This window comes from Lynx canadensis, chromosome A1, assembly GCF_007474595.2.
Source record: "Lynx canadensis isolate LIC74 chromosome A1, mLynCan4.pri.v2, whole genome shotgun sequence".
NCBI lineage: Eukaryota > Metazoa > Chordata > Mammalia > Carnivora > Felidae > Lynx > Lynx canadensis.
In genome coordinates, this window is record NC_044303.2 from 24,182,402 (window position 1) to 24,195,150 (window position 12,749).

Genomic DNA, 12,749 nt, shown 5'->3' on the forward strand with positions numbered 1-12,749 from the left:
GTTATCAAATTAGTACCATTTAAATGTGAATTAGATTGTACTAGAATTTCTTAAATTAGTGCTACTGAAATACCAGTAGCCAAGTTAGAGCCCCATAGTGAGGCACACACAAAATGGTTCTAAACAGTCTCATGTCCTCTAATAAGTTCACTTAATTCGCGGAATTTGTGCATGTTTTTGGTAACTCCTTTGTAAAGAAAAGCAGTTGTGTACTTCTAAGATCGCTGTATTAGCTGCAAATTTAATCAGAAGCAGAACTAGTAGGAGATATATAAAGAGATTTTTTTTATGAGGAGTTGTTTTCTGTGATTGTAGGGGCTGGCTAAGCAGGTGTAAAATCCATAAGGCAGGCCAGAAGGGAGGTTCATGAGCAGGATGGGACCCCACAGTTGTGGGCTGAAGCAATTGCCCACAGGTGGGATTTCTTGTCTGGAGCAAGCCTCAGCCTTGTTTTTAAGTCCTGATAAGGTGGCGCCCTCCGTTTTATCCAGGATAATCTTCCTTATTTAAAGTCAGTTGATTAGGGACTTGCATTATATCTTCAAAATCCCTTAATAGCATACCTAGATTAGTGTTTGATTGAATGACTGGGAGCTTTACTCTGCCAAGTTGGCTCAGCATTATAAGAAAATTGTTGCTTTGCCCTTTTACAAGGTAAATGCAAAATATTTAAATATTCAGTAAATAATTGCTGACATCTAGCCAATGATAACAGTAATAAAAATGAACTCTTTCACAACACAGAATCGACTGTCAAGGATCTATAGGAAACCAGTAAATTTAAGCTTGTTATTCTGTGCTGCAAAGACTGGCATGGGGAGGGATGAATTCTTATATATGCCTAAATGTAAAATATTTCCCCCCACCGGAAATAATTCTCAGAGTCGCTCACATGATAAGGAACCATCTCCCATGACTTCATAGTAAAAAAAAAATAACCTAAAAATGACCTCCTAATACTAGTTTTGTGTGCTTCTAAAAGGCACCTGACAGAATCAGGTATAAAAGGAGGCAAAAGAATTGACACGTTTCCTGGGTTACAGATGTCGTAAAACCCTCTATGATCCCTTTAGGAAAGAATACAATACTAAAGCCACCTTTGAGAAGAAAAAGGCAAGCCCTAAAGAGGGTGGAGTTGCTTGCAAAACATATCTGATAAAGAATTTGTATCTAGATATCTAAAGAGCTCCCACGAGCTCCTTTTTTTAAAAAGATGGGAACCAACAGGAAAATGGCCTAAAGATTCGAATGGGTAGTTCACGAAACAGAATGTAAGTATGCCTAATAAACCCATGAAAATGTGCTTAACTTCCTAGGACCAAGAAAATGCACATAAAAATACAATAAAATACTACTGCACACCCACCTGCAGGGCTAAGGTTAGGACGGCAGAAACCCCAAGTGTTGGCGAGGCTGTGTGGTAGTCCGCCAGTGGGCGTGGAGCTGGCCAGTCTGCCGCAGTAGAACACGCCGTGTTCCTCCCCAGCGATTCCCCCCGAGGTAGAGAAGCAAGGGCATGCGAAACCCTTATGAGAATGTTCTTAGCAGAACTGCTCGTAATAGCCACGATCTGGAAACAATCCAAATGTCCACCTACACAGAAGGGGTAAAACTGGAGTATATTCAGAAGTGGAATATGCTACATTAGTGAAAATGAGCGTGCAACATGGAGGGGTTGCAAACATAATACCGAGTAAAAGAACCTAGACAAAAAAAACCCATAGACTGTGTAAATCGTTTTGTACATCTCATGTAAGGTTCCAAGCCGGGCAAAACCCATCCATGATGTTTGAAGTCGGGGTGGTGTTACCCTAGCAGGGGAGGGGCGGGCCCTTGGGAGAGGTGATGGGAAGTTGGCATGAAAGGGCATTTAGGGAGCTGGTGAGGCTCTCTTACTTTATCTGGGTGCTTGCTCCGTGCATGTGTTCACTCTGAAAATGCATACACTTTAAGATTTATACATTTTGGGGGGGGGGGGGTGGGGCGCCTGGGTGGCTCAGTCAGTTAAGCATCGACTTCACCTCAGGTCATGATCTCACACTTCGTGGGTTCAAGCCCCGCTTAGGGCTCTGTCCTGACAGCTCGGACCCTGGAGCCTGCTTCCTGCTTTGGATTCTATGTCTCCCTGTCTCTCTGCTCCTCCCCCTACTCATGCTCTCTCTCTCTCTCTCTCTCTCTCAAAAATAAATAAATAAATAAGTAAACAAACATTTAAAAAATTTTAAAAAAGGTTTACACATTTTTTCATATGTGTTATTTTGTGAAGTTTACACTAAAAAATGCATTAAGTAGTTATTCTTTCGAGATCATAAATATACTGCAAGAAGAAGAAAAACTTCCAACGTTACACAAAGGACACTTATTTGGGGGGATAAAATTTCCAGTGGCCACATCAGTTACAGATTCAAGTAATGTTATATCTCACTTAGAATCCACTAAGAAGTGAAGGTAATATGTAATATGTGATGCCTCAAAAAATCAGCTCATGATGTCTCTGATTTTGAACACGCAAGTGGAGTTTAAATAAAACTATTTCACGAAATCTTACAGTGGAAAAATTCTAAGCTAACATCTTAAAAATATTTTTTTTAATTTTTTTAACGTTTTATTTATTTTTGAGACAGGGAGAGACAGAGCATGAACAGGGGAGGGTCAAAGAGAGGGAGACACAGAATCTGAAACAGGCTCCAGGCTCTGAGCTATCAGCACAGAGCCCGACGCAGGGCTCGAACTCACGGACCGCGAGATCATGACCTGAGCCGAAGTCGGACGCTTAACCAACTGAGCCACCCAGGTGCCCCTTAAAAATATTTTTAATATATATGTATTGTAAGCTGTGACAAAGAGACATGAATTTTATATAGAAGAGCTCATAAACATATTCCAAGTTAGCCATGCAACCTTTTTGCATATTCTCATCAGAAAAATTGCAGATCTGCATTTGGGCACACTGGATGAACACAGCGTATACAACATAGATTACACTGGTTTATGAAACTCCTGAAACCGGAGTGCCTGGGTGGCTTAGTGGGTTGAGAGTGAAACTCTTGATTTTGCATCAAGTCATGATCTCACAGTTCGTGAGATAGAGCCCTGGGTCGGGCTCTGTGCTGACAGCACGCAGCCTGCTTGACATTCTCCGCCTCCCTCTTTCTCTGCCCCTTCCTTCTCTCTAAACAAACATTAAAAAAAAAGAAAGAAACTTCTGGAACCAAAATCACTTTATTAAAACAAATCTGCCACGTGTCGGGTTTTTTGTTGTTGTTGTTGTTTTAAAGCTTTCATTTTATCGGGTTTGGGTGAAGAAAGGACATACGATTGGTGGTGCTTCCTGGTGAGGAGAGCAGAAGTGATGGAGCAAATCAAGTAGCAGCAGTGGCCACAGGAGCACCGGTGACCTGAGGACAGAAGCAGGGGCTGTGTTCAAGATGGGGGGCAAAGTATTCAAATGAAGATCAACATCTCAAAATTAATAATTTTCCTATCAGCTTATAAATAATCTAACAAAAAAGTTTAATGTTTATTATTGAGAGTCAGAGAGAGACAGAGCATGAGCAGGGGAGGGGCAGAGAGAGAGGGAGACACAGAATCTGAAGCGGGCTCCAGGCTCTGAGCTGTCAGTACAGAGCCCAACGGGGGGCTCGAACTCACAAACCTCCAGATCATGACCTGAGCTGAAGTCAGATGCTTAACCTACTGAGCCACCCAGTCGCCCCAATAATCTAACAAAAGAGTATAAAAGGAAAATGATCCCATTCAGAGCAGCAACGAAGAATGAAAGTACCTAGAAATCACGCGAGCAAGAGTTGTACAAGGTCTTTAGTAAAGTAAACCTTGAACAAATGGAGAGCAATACATTAATGAACAGAAGACTCAATATTGTAAAGGTATTAACACACCCCATAGTATCTATAGATGCAATGCTGCCTTAACCCAAATCTCAGTGCTTTCTATGGAAATTGACAAGCTAATTATAAAATTCATACGGAAGAATACGCTTTTTTCTTGAAAAAGAACAAATTGCTCTACCTGGTGTCAAGACATGTTGGAAAGCAGCGATCATGAAAATAGGTTTGGACTCAGAAGAGTGCAGTGGACCAAAGAAATCCTGCTGCAGACCAATTTCGGGGGTTGGTGTTGTCTCAAGTCGGTGAGGAAAACAGGCACGCTTCCACGTACGGTGCTGCAAAATGACTTCCCAGCAGCTTCGTGGGGAGACAGGACCAAGAGTAGACCCGGCCAGGCCCTGCATTGCAACATTGCTTGTCGTGGAGAAAATATGAGAACAGCCCCAAGTGTTTACGAATAAAAATAAGCTGCTGAACAATGCACATAATTCAATACTGTTATGTTTTTAAACCACCGACACAACGTGTTATATGTTCCAGAGGTACAAACACGTCATGGGAAAAGGTCTGAATGAAAATAAATGGCCATTACTTCCGGGAAAAAAGAAGAGCTTCGGAATTGAAGATGATAGTCAAAGGGCTTTATTTTTGATGACTGACATCATTTTTACAAACGGAAGTTACGCGTGTATATTTGGGGTTGTAAAACATTAATTTTAAACCTTAATGTTTAATAAATGTGGAAAGCCAGAAAGAACAAACAGTGCTTACACCCAGCTGTGTCAAGGCCCAGAAACACACCTTCATGCCTTCTACTTTCTTTATACTTCCGGGAATTTCAATTCTGATTCAAAAACGCAAAAAAAAAAAAAAAAAAAAATAGAATTAACTTACTCTGTGACACAGTGAGACTTTCAGAAGAAGAAAACCTTATATGACTCCCGCATCTATAAGATACCTTGGGACTGGTGGCTCGTCTGCAAATGGGGTGGACAAGAGCTCCTATGCTGTTTAACTCACAGGGCTGTGGAGCGTAGCCGAACGAGATGGCCTTTGAAATCACCATTATCCTATCCAGATGTTAGTGACCAGGTACATCAGTGTCACTGGCCTCCAAAATGAGGCGTGCTATCTTGGGAGGGTGCATAAGAGCTTCTGTCTATGCTTATTTTGAGTTCATCCCCCTCCTGTTAAAGCGTATATTTCTGTGCATGCTTTATAATTTCCGTAACCTACTGGCATGCTGATACGTGCAATGACATGGAAATAGTTACCCATACCGTGGATGCGTGCGGCATGTGTGAGACCTCTCCCCCTAAAATCCCCCCACCGTAACTTTTTGAGTAAAAGCATTGTGAAGACCAACACACTGAATATCAGCTGCGCAATCACCCTGTACCTAGAGTGATTGGCAGTAGATATACAATCGTTTCCTCCAGGAGAACATAGTTTTGTAAACTTCTGCGGGTCTTTGTGCAGCCCCAGCCAGTCCAGGAGCAAATGTCCTTTTGGTCTTCAGAGATAAAATAAAGGGAATGTACACCCTTGTTGTATTTGGCTGGAGACCAGGAATCCAGTCCAAGAGCACTGAATTTCCAATTTCATTCTTATCCCTTTGGCACCAGGTGTCAGCCTGGCACTGGCCGTGTTTAATGGGCACTTCACTTCCTGGCAATAGAATGTAAAGAACAGAACCCCAGCAGCGCCTTTGTTTAGATGACAATGGTGTATATACTCAACCAGTCAAATGTATTAGCATTTTCATCTCATCGGGTTCATTAGATCCAAGTACCATTCAAAGTGGGGCATGGAGGTGAGAACTAGATGAGGCAACAGACTTTTCTTTTAACTCATCAAGATAGTATTTCCGGCATGGCGTTCTGGCTTGTGTGTGTGCGCGCGCGCGTCTGCGTGTGCTATATGTGTGTCTGTGTGTGTGTGTGTGTGTGTGGGTAAACATTGCATCTGGAGTTGGAATCTTCAGCACGGGCTGTGCGGGTGGTGGACTGATGGTGGACTGCCTTTTTGTTCACTGCTGGTGAAGTAGGATTTTTCTTCTCAGAAGACAGAAACCTACTCCTTTCGGGGCGCTTATGAAATCATTTCAGTAAAAATACTGCCACCCAGTGTTTTGATTAGGACAATGACCGTAGACCACACACGAAAAAATAAAGTTTTCCAGAGAAAATGGCAAATGACTCATTTTTTTAGTCAGATACAGATAAGGCCTGATGGACTGTAGAACATTCTGGCCTTATGTAGGCTAATCCAGCCCGAACGTGCTGCATCATGCAGAGAGGGTATCCCAGCTGTCGGAATGAACGTTTTGTTAAAATATGGATTCGGAGATAATCCTGCTAATATGCTAGCCTTACTCAGTTGTTGCGTGCTGAGGGATTTCACAATGTGTTTCCCCCCCACAGCTTTTCTGCTGCAGCCGTGGCCCATTCCCCCCCCCCCCCCCAAGAACTTATCTCCAGAGCAGTTCTCTCGTGCGGGGGAAGGGAGACTGCATCTGGAGAAGCTTTTGTCCTGTGCTGCACCCCAGAGGGAGCACTGTTCCTTCCCAGCATGGACCCTCTCTCCGTCCTGCCACCCCACAGGCCAGGACTCAGACGCCGGGCCCCTGTGTCAAAGACTCCAGGGAGCACCCATCAGGCTTTCCAAATACTCCCTGTGTGCCCATGTGATGAGGCAGGAGGTAGACCAGCTGCCCATCTCCCATGACAGGGCAAGGCCGGGGAAGTGCACCGCACCCTGCAACTTTCTCCGAAAACCCTTGATCTCTCAGCTCTTCTCCTTCCCCTTCACAGGGGGTGTTGGACAGAGCTGGGTTGGCATCCCCTTTGCAGATGGCCTAGCGCCTCCCTTTGGAAGGTGGCGGAACATAGTGCCCACTACTTGGGGACCTCTGTCAGAACTGGGATAGAGAGAGCCCCACTACAACTTCCTGTCACACTCAGGAGAGTAAAAGAGGAATGACCATAATGGGGCCTACTCCTAGGGCCATGGTGAGGATCAAATAAAATAACCCAAGTAAAGGCTTTAGCTCTGTATCTTATTTTTATTATTGTAGATATTTGGTCAGGGGCGAGGGGCAGCAGAGGAAGTGCTGAGAGTAGAATGGTCAAGGGCTCTGCTGAAAATGCAGAGCCTGCTTGGGATTCTCTCTCTCCCTCTCTCTCTGTGCCCTTCCCCCACTTAAGTGCATTCTCTCTCTCTTAAATAAATAAACATTTATTAAAATGTCATCAGAAGAAAATTCTTGGGTTTCAAGAAGCAGGTGGTCAACCATCCCTTATGCTTCCCTATACAGGAAGAAGCCATAGGGACGGGACCCATGACTTTATGATGAGTGTTTTCAATAGAGTGATAAGGATAGAAGGGAAAATGAACAGAAATTGAAGGCATTTGTTCGTTCATCTGCTCAACAAATATTTACCAAACACCTCTTATGTATCAGCCACTGTTCCAGACCTTGAGGATACAGTAGTAAACCAAACACAGACCCCTGCCCTAATGGAGATTGCGCTGCAGCACTGTTTATAGAACACTCTTTGAAGAACATTCACTAAGGACTGGGAGGACAGGAGCATAGACAGTATTTTGAGGGGAAGGTGAAGTCTACCTATATGGAATCTTCCTCGGGCAGTAGGCACGTCTTTCCCTCTGACCCCATCCCCAGCTTCAGTGACTATAACAGGTATTTATGTGGCAATCACATCCCAAGAGATCAAAAGCTTTCTTTTACCTCTCAGAGAAAAATGATAGTTGTTAGGGAGTTTGCTGGCCAAGTACTTGGGCGTTGTAACCACAGTGGAAAGTAGACTGCCTACCCACCATTGCTTCTCCTTCCCAATCCCACCTCTACCCTATACCCTGTGATCTTGTAAAATACTATTGAGTCTGTGCCCGCCGCCCCCTATAAATCCTCAGCAGTTTTAGTTTGTTTTGTTTTCATGAGTGTTGCCGAACCAATTGACCTCAAGTCTAGCATACGAGAAGCTCCGAGGCTGGTCAGGTGGATTTTCAACTGTTAGCTGCATTCCGTTCCTCTGGTCTCATCATCTCTTGGACCTTGTCAGAAAAGACCTCTTTACTGTCTTCCTGGAGACATTTGTCCGGCATTCTCAATGACACTTCACGTAACGCACCAAAACTCAGCTCCAGACCTGCTCGCCAGGACAGGCTCCTCTGCCCACAGACAGGTGTACTTCTTCAGATCTTCTGGTCGGACACAGCTGGATTAGCCCTGGCTGTATGGTGACACGGATTTCCAGTACTGCTGGTGGAGGGTTCTACCTACCTGTTTAGATGGTCCTCCTCAAGTACCTTTACGAGTGGAGCACCCATCCACTAGAAGGTAGAATGAAGAAGTCTGGGCTCCTGTCTTCACTTTCAGGGTCACCTTGTCTTTCCCCCTTCACGACAGGTATACATGTATCCTCACTTGTCCTGCCTGAAATTTGTTGTGTGTCCTGAATCCAACCATCCAAATGCTTTCTCAGTTTCAGAAAGTTCTCAAGTACCATCTCTACGTCGCCTCTCCTGTGTTGTATTTGCTGTCTTCTAAACACCACACTAAGATGATAAATAAATACTTGAAGAGCCTCCCGCCAGTTCACATTGAGTCTCACCACTACATTTAAGTAGAAACCTTTCAGGCTTCAAGTTTCAGAACCTCTTTTGTGATTTTGCACAGGAAGCTCACGCTCGGTTGGGTGTAATCCCGGGGCATCTGTGGGGCCTGCTTCAGCAAGGGATTGCTTTTTCCTCTCCTCGGTGTCCCAGGGCGTGAACACCCTGAAACGCTGTAAGTAAATAATCTTCATCTCGGGGTTTCCCAGACCACAGCTGCACCGGAAATTCAAAGCATGAATCTATGGAAGATGCGTGTAGTAACAACATCACAGGAGCTGCTATTTTCCCACTTCCTCTCGCCCAAGGATTGGCTACTCTCCTTGACATCTCTCTTTGTAGATAGGCTAATTTTTTTTCCCTCTATCCTTTCAGCGAAGATACAGCTCTCTATGGATGCTGGCTTTTGCAGGCTTCAGATCCTGCTCAGGACCCACCATGACGGGGCCCATGTATCTGTCTCTGTCACGGAGTGCCCACTAGTTAACACACCATCTCTTGGTCAAGGGGATGATGGACCGGTTCTCCCAGCACCATCATGGCGTCGCCTTCATTTTGATATTCTGGTCTCCAGCTCCCTCTCCCAGGAGATTCTGATGTATGTTGAAATTTAGGAAAAACTTAGCCTATCGGTCATTTCTATCAGGTAGACCCACAAGTGGGGAACACAGGTAAAGTAACTTTTTATTTATTAAATTTTTTTTAATCTTTATTTATTTTTGAGAGAGACAGAGCACCAGCAGCAGAGGGGCAGAGAGAGAGGAAGCCACAGAATCCAAAGCAGGCTCTAGGCTTTGAGCTGTCGACACAGAGCCTGATGCAGGACTCAAACTCACCAGCTGTGAGATCATGACCCGAGCTGAAGTCTGACACTCAACCAACTGAGCCACCCAGGTGCCCCTCTTTTTTTTTTTTTTAATGTTTATTTTTTATTTTTGAGAGAGAGGGCCAGGGAGGGGCAGAGAGAAGGAACTGGAGAATCTGGGGATTTCCTTATTTTCTTATATAACCAAAGCATTGATATGCGCATACATTTATTTTTTTTAAGCATTTCTAGGCATGTTTTTGAAGGAGTTTTGGGGGTGGATATAAATACCTCCTGAGAGTTTGGCTAGGATAATTCTGAGGTATGAGATGTTCTGTACCATTTCCCAGAGCTTCCTCCAGGATTGAGCTTCAGTCTTTCACTGTGGAGTGGCTTGAGAATGCGCCCCCTATTGGCCACCTTCCCTTTCTAGCCCTACCTTGTTATCAATCCCCCCGCAGGCTCCCTGTGCCCATCAAAGACCTAAGGGCCCTTCTCTCTATTTCAGGGTCTGTCCAGTTCTTTTAGGTATTGCCCACCTAAGACCACATGACTCTAGGAACTGGACATTTTTCCAGAGGAGGCTTCTAAAATATCTTGTTGGTGGCTGTTCAGTGAATCCCCATTTTTTCTTTCAGCAAATAATACTATCCTGGGGAAAATGCATATCCTCTGGTACTAACAGAGGAAAAAAGACAGTACGTAAAGTTGTACTGTATAAAAATACATAGGGATGTCTCAAAGGAAATATTTCAAAAGTTTAACAGTTTTCTATAAGACAGGATTGCAGGTGACCTTCCCCAATCTCTTCATACTGTCCAAAGTTTCTATGATGAACCTGTATCACTTTGATAAACAGAAGAAAAAAATTCCAAAATTAAAAAAAAAACAAAACAGAAATGGCGAGGAAACTGGAAACTTCTTCCTAGACCTCATTTCAATGTGAGGAATGCTTCCTCTGTGCTCAACCTGTTTTGTAAACCTCTTTTCCTGGCCTTGATCTGTCTTAGCTACTGGCATTAAAACTGCTCCCAAAAGGCTCAGCTTATCAAGTTTTATCCCATGAATATATACTTTCTTTTGTATCTCCAAAATCCTAAGCATAGCCAAAATACGTGCTACCAGCACAGCCACAGGTGTTTCTTTTGTTCTTTTTATGGTGAAAAAATTTGTATTTAGATTTAGCCAGTTGGACTCTTGTTTAGATGGTCCCAATTTTGTTGGCAACATTGAAAGCATCATAGTCATTTTTTTTTTTAACTCTAGAAACTCTAGTCGGTCAGCTCTGCCAGGATGCCTCCTGTACAGTGAACAGGACACATGCCTTACAATTGAACTTGACCTTGCCTTGCTCTTCCTCACCTGATGTGAGCTTGAACAAGCTGTTTGAAGGCTCCCGGTCTTGTCTTTTCCTTACTAGTTTGTAGTCTTAATTAGAAATGATGGAAGTCCAACTTAAATGGATTTTATACAGTCTTAGCCTCTTGAAAAGACTCAGGGAGGGGTTGACTACCCAAGCTCTAGAAATTCCAGGCTCTTCCTACTGGAGCCAGGAGTGCAAACATCAGGGGTTTCTTCCCTGTTTCTTGTCCCTACATCTCTCTGAATGCCAGTGTTAACCTCAGGGTCTGTTCCAGGTTTTATGTCTTTTGTCTCCTGTCGTCAGGAAAAGAATTAAAATCTTGGGGAAGAGATTTAGTGCTCAATTTTGAATAAGGTGGCTGCTCTTGAACCAACAGCCACGTGGGCAATGTCAGGTAAGAACCACAAAACCTCACAGCATAGGAGGCAGGGTTAGTTACTGGATGCGTGTAGTACGGAGGTATAGGAGTCCACAAATTCTTTCCTGGTAGCATTTTGGCAAGAGTTTTTGAAATAATGTATGCAGGGTTCATTAATTCTCCTCACTGGCATCTTTTTGGGCCTCCTACAGGACAAGCACTGTTCCAGGCAATGGGGGGATCAGCAGAGAACGAAACAGACAACAGGCGGCCTTGTTTTAAGGGAGCTTACAGTTCAGAAAAAAACGCTCGCCCCAAACAGTAGCCACTCAATAAATAGTAACCATTAAGGTGGCCCACAAGCGTGTGAGCGTGAGGAGTAAAGGTAGCGGCTGAGAGTGGGCCTTGCTTCCCACACATGCCCCACACTCAAGGACTACCAGGTCCTAAGAGAACCCCCTCCCCCCCATCATACCTCCCCAGAGACCAGACTCACCTGGATCTGGGCTCTGCTAGCTGCCCTCCTGGGAAAGCTGGGAGGTTAGTTAACCAGCCCCACCGGGGTCATTGCTGCCTGGATCTCTCAGACGCACCCAGGAAGCACTGGGACGCCCCTGAGGTGGCCATTGGCCAGGACTCGGTCTCTGGGACCGTCCCCAGTTGTGGCCAACGCCACATGGCTGCACGGCGCGGATGCCCCTGCCAGGCCCCCCGGTGCTCTGCTCTGCTCCCGTGGCCTCGCCTTGGTTTGCCCCTCACACATTCTCCGGTTGTTCCAGCCGACTCACAACGCACAGAGTTCATGAGTGCTGGTCCTGCATCACGTGCAGAAGCCTAAGAGAGCTACGATTTCAAGGTTCGGCACAGGGGCCACATCCCCAATCGGAACGCGAGGGGCCATGCGTCGGTTTTCTCAACTCAGCAGAAATAGATCTTAAACGTGGAGACCCTGACACCGGTCCCTGCTTAGGCTGTCGGTCTCGCGTGTTGTGTGTGGTTGGGACGAGCGGACGGACACGACCAGCCACTGTTCTCACCGGAATTCCTCAAGGCAGCTGCACGTCTACCAGAGATAGGCTGCTCGCGTGGGAAAACCCTGGCCTGGATTTGTGGGAGGTGTTCTCAAGGCAGCCAGTTAGCTCTCCGTGGGTCACATTCCACAGGGGGCAGTTGAGGAGAAAGGAGGCTGTGGTTCAACAACACCCACCAGAACCCTCAGGCTTCCTCAGTGACACCTTCTGGAGCTGCCACCCAAGAGACAGGTGGAGAGTCCTGAGTCTACACTCCCACTCCCACTCATTCATAGCAACTCTGCTTTAAGTGCTCTGTGCTTCCAGGGAAGATTTTAGTTTGAAAAAAAATTTGTCAGGGGCGCCTGGGTGGCTTAGCCGGTTAAGCGGCCGACGTCGGCTCAGGTCACGATCTCACGGTTCTTGAGTTCGAGCCCCGCATCGGTCTCTGTGCTGACAGCTCAGAGCCTGGAGCCTGCTTCGGATTCTGTGTCTTCCTCCCTCTCTGCCCCTCCCCTGCCCATGCTATTTCTCTCTCTCTCAAAACTAAACATTAAAAAAATTTTTTTTAGAAAAAACTTGTCAAAAACAAAATATATATATTACATCCACACACTCATACATATACACTACATAATTGCTACAATCTATTTCAGCAATGACACGCTAGGATTTCTTTGGTGACTACAATCAACCTTTGCATCAGATGGGTCAGTCAGTCAGAAGA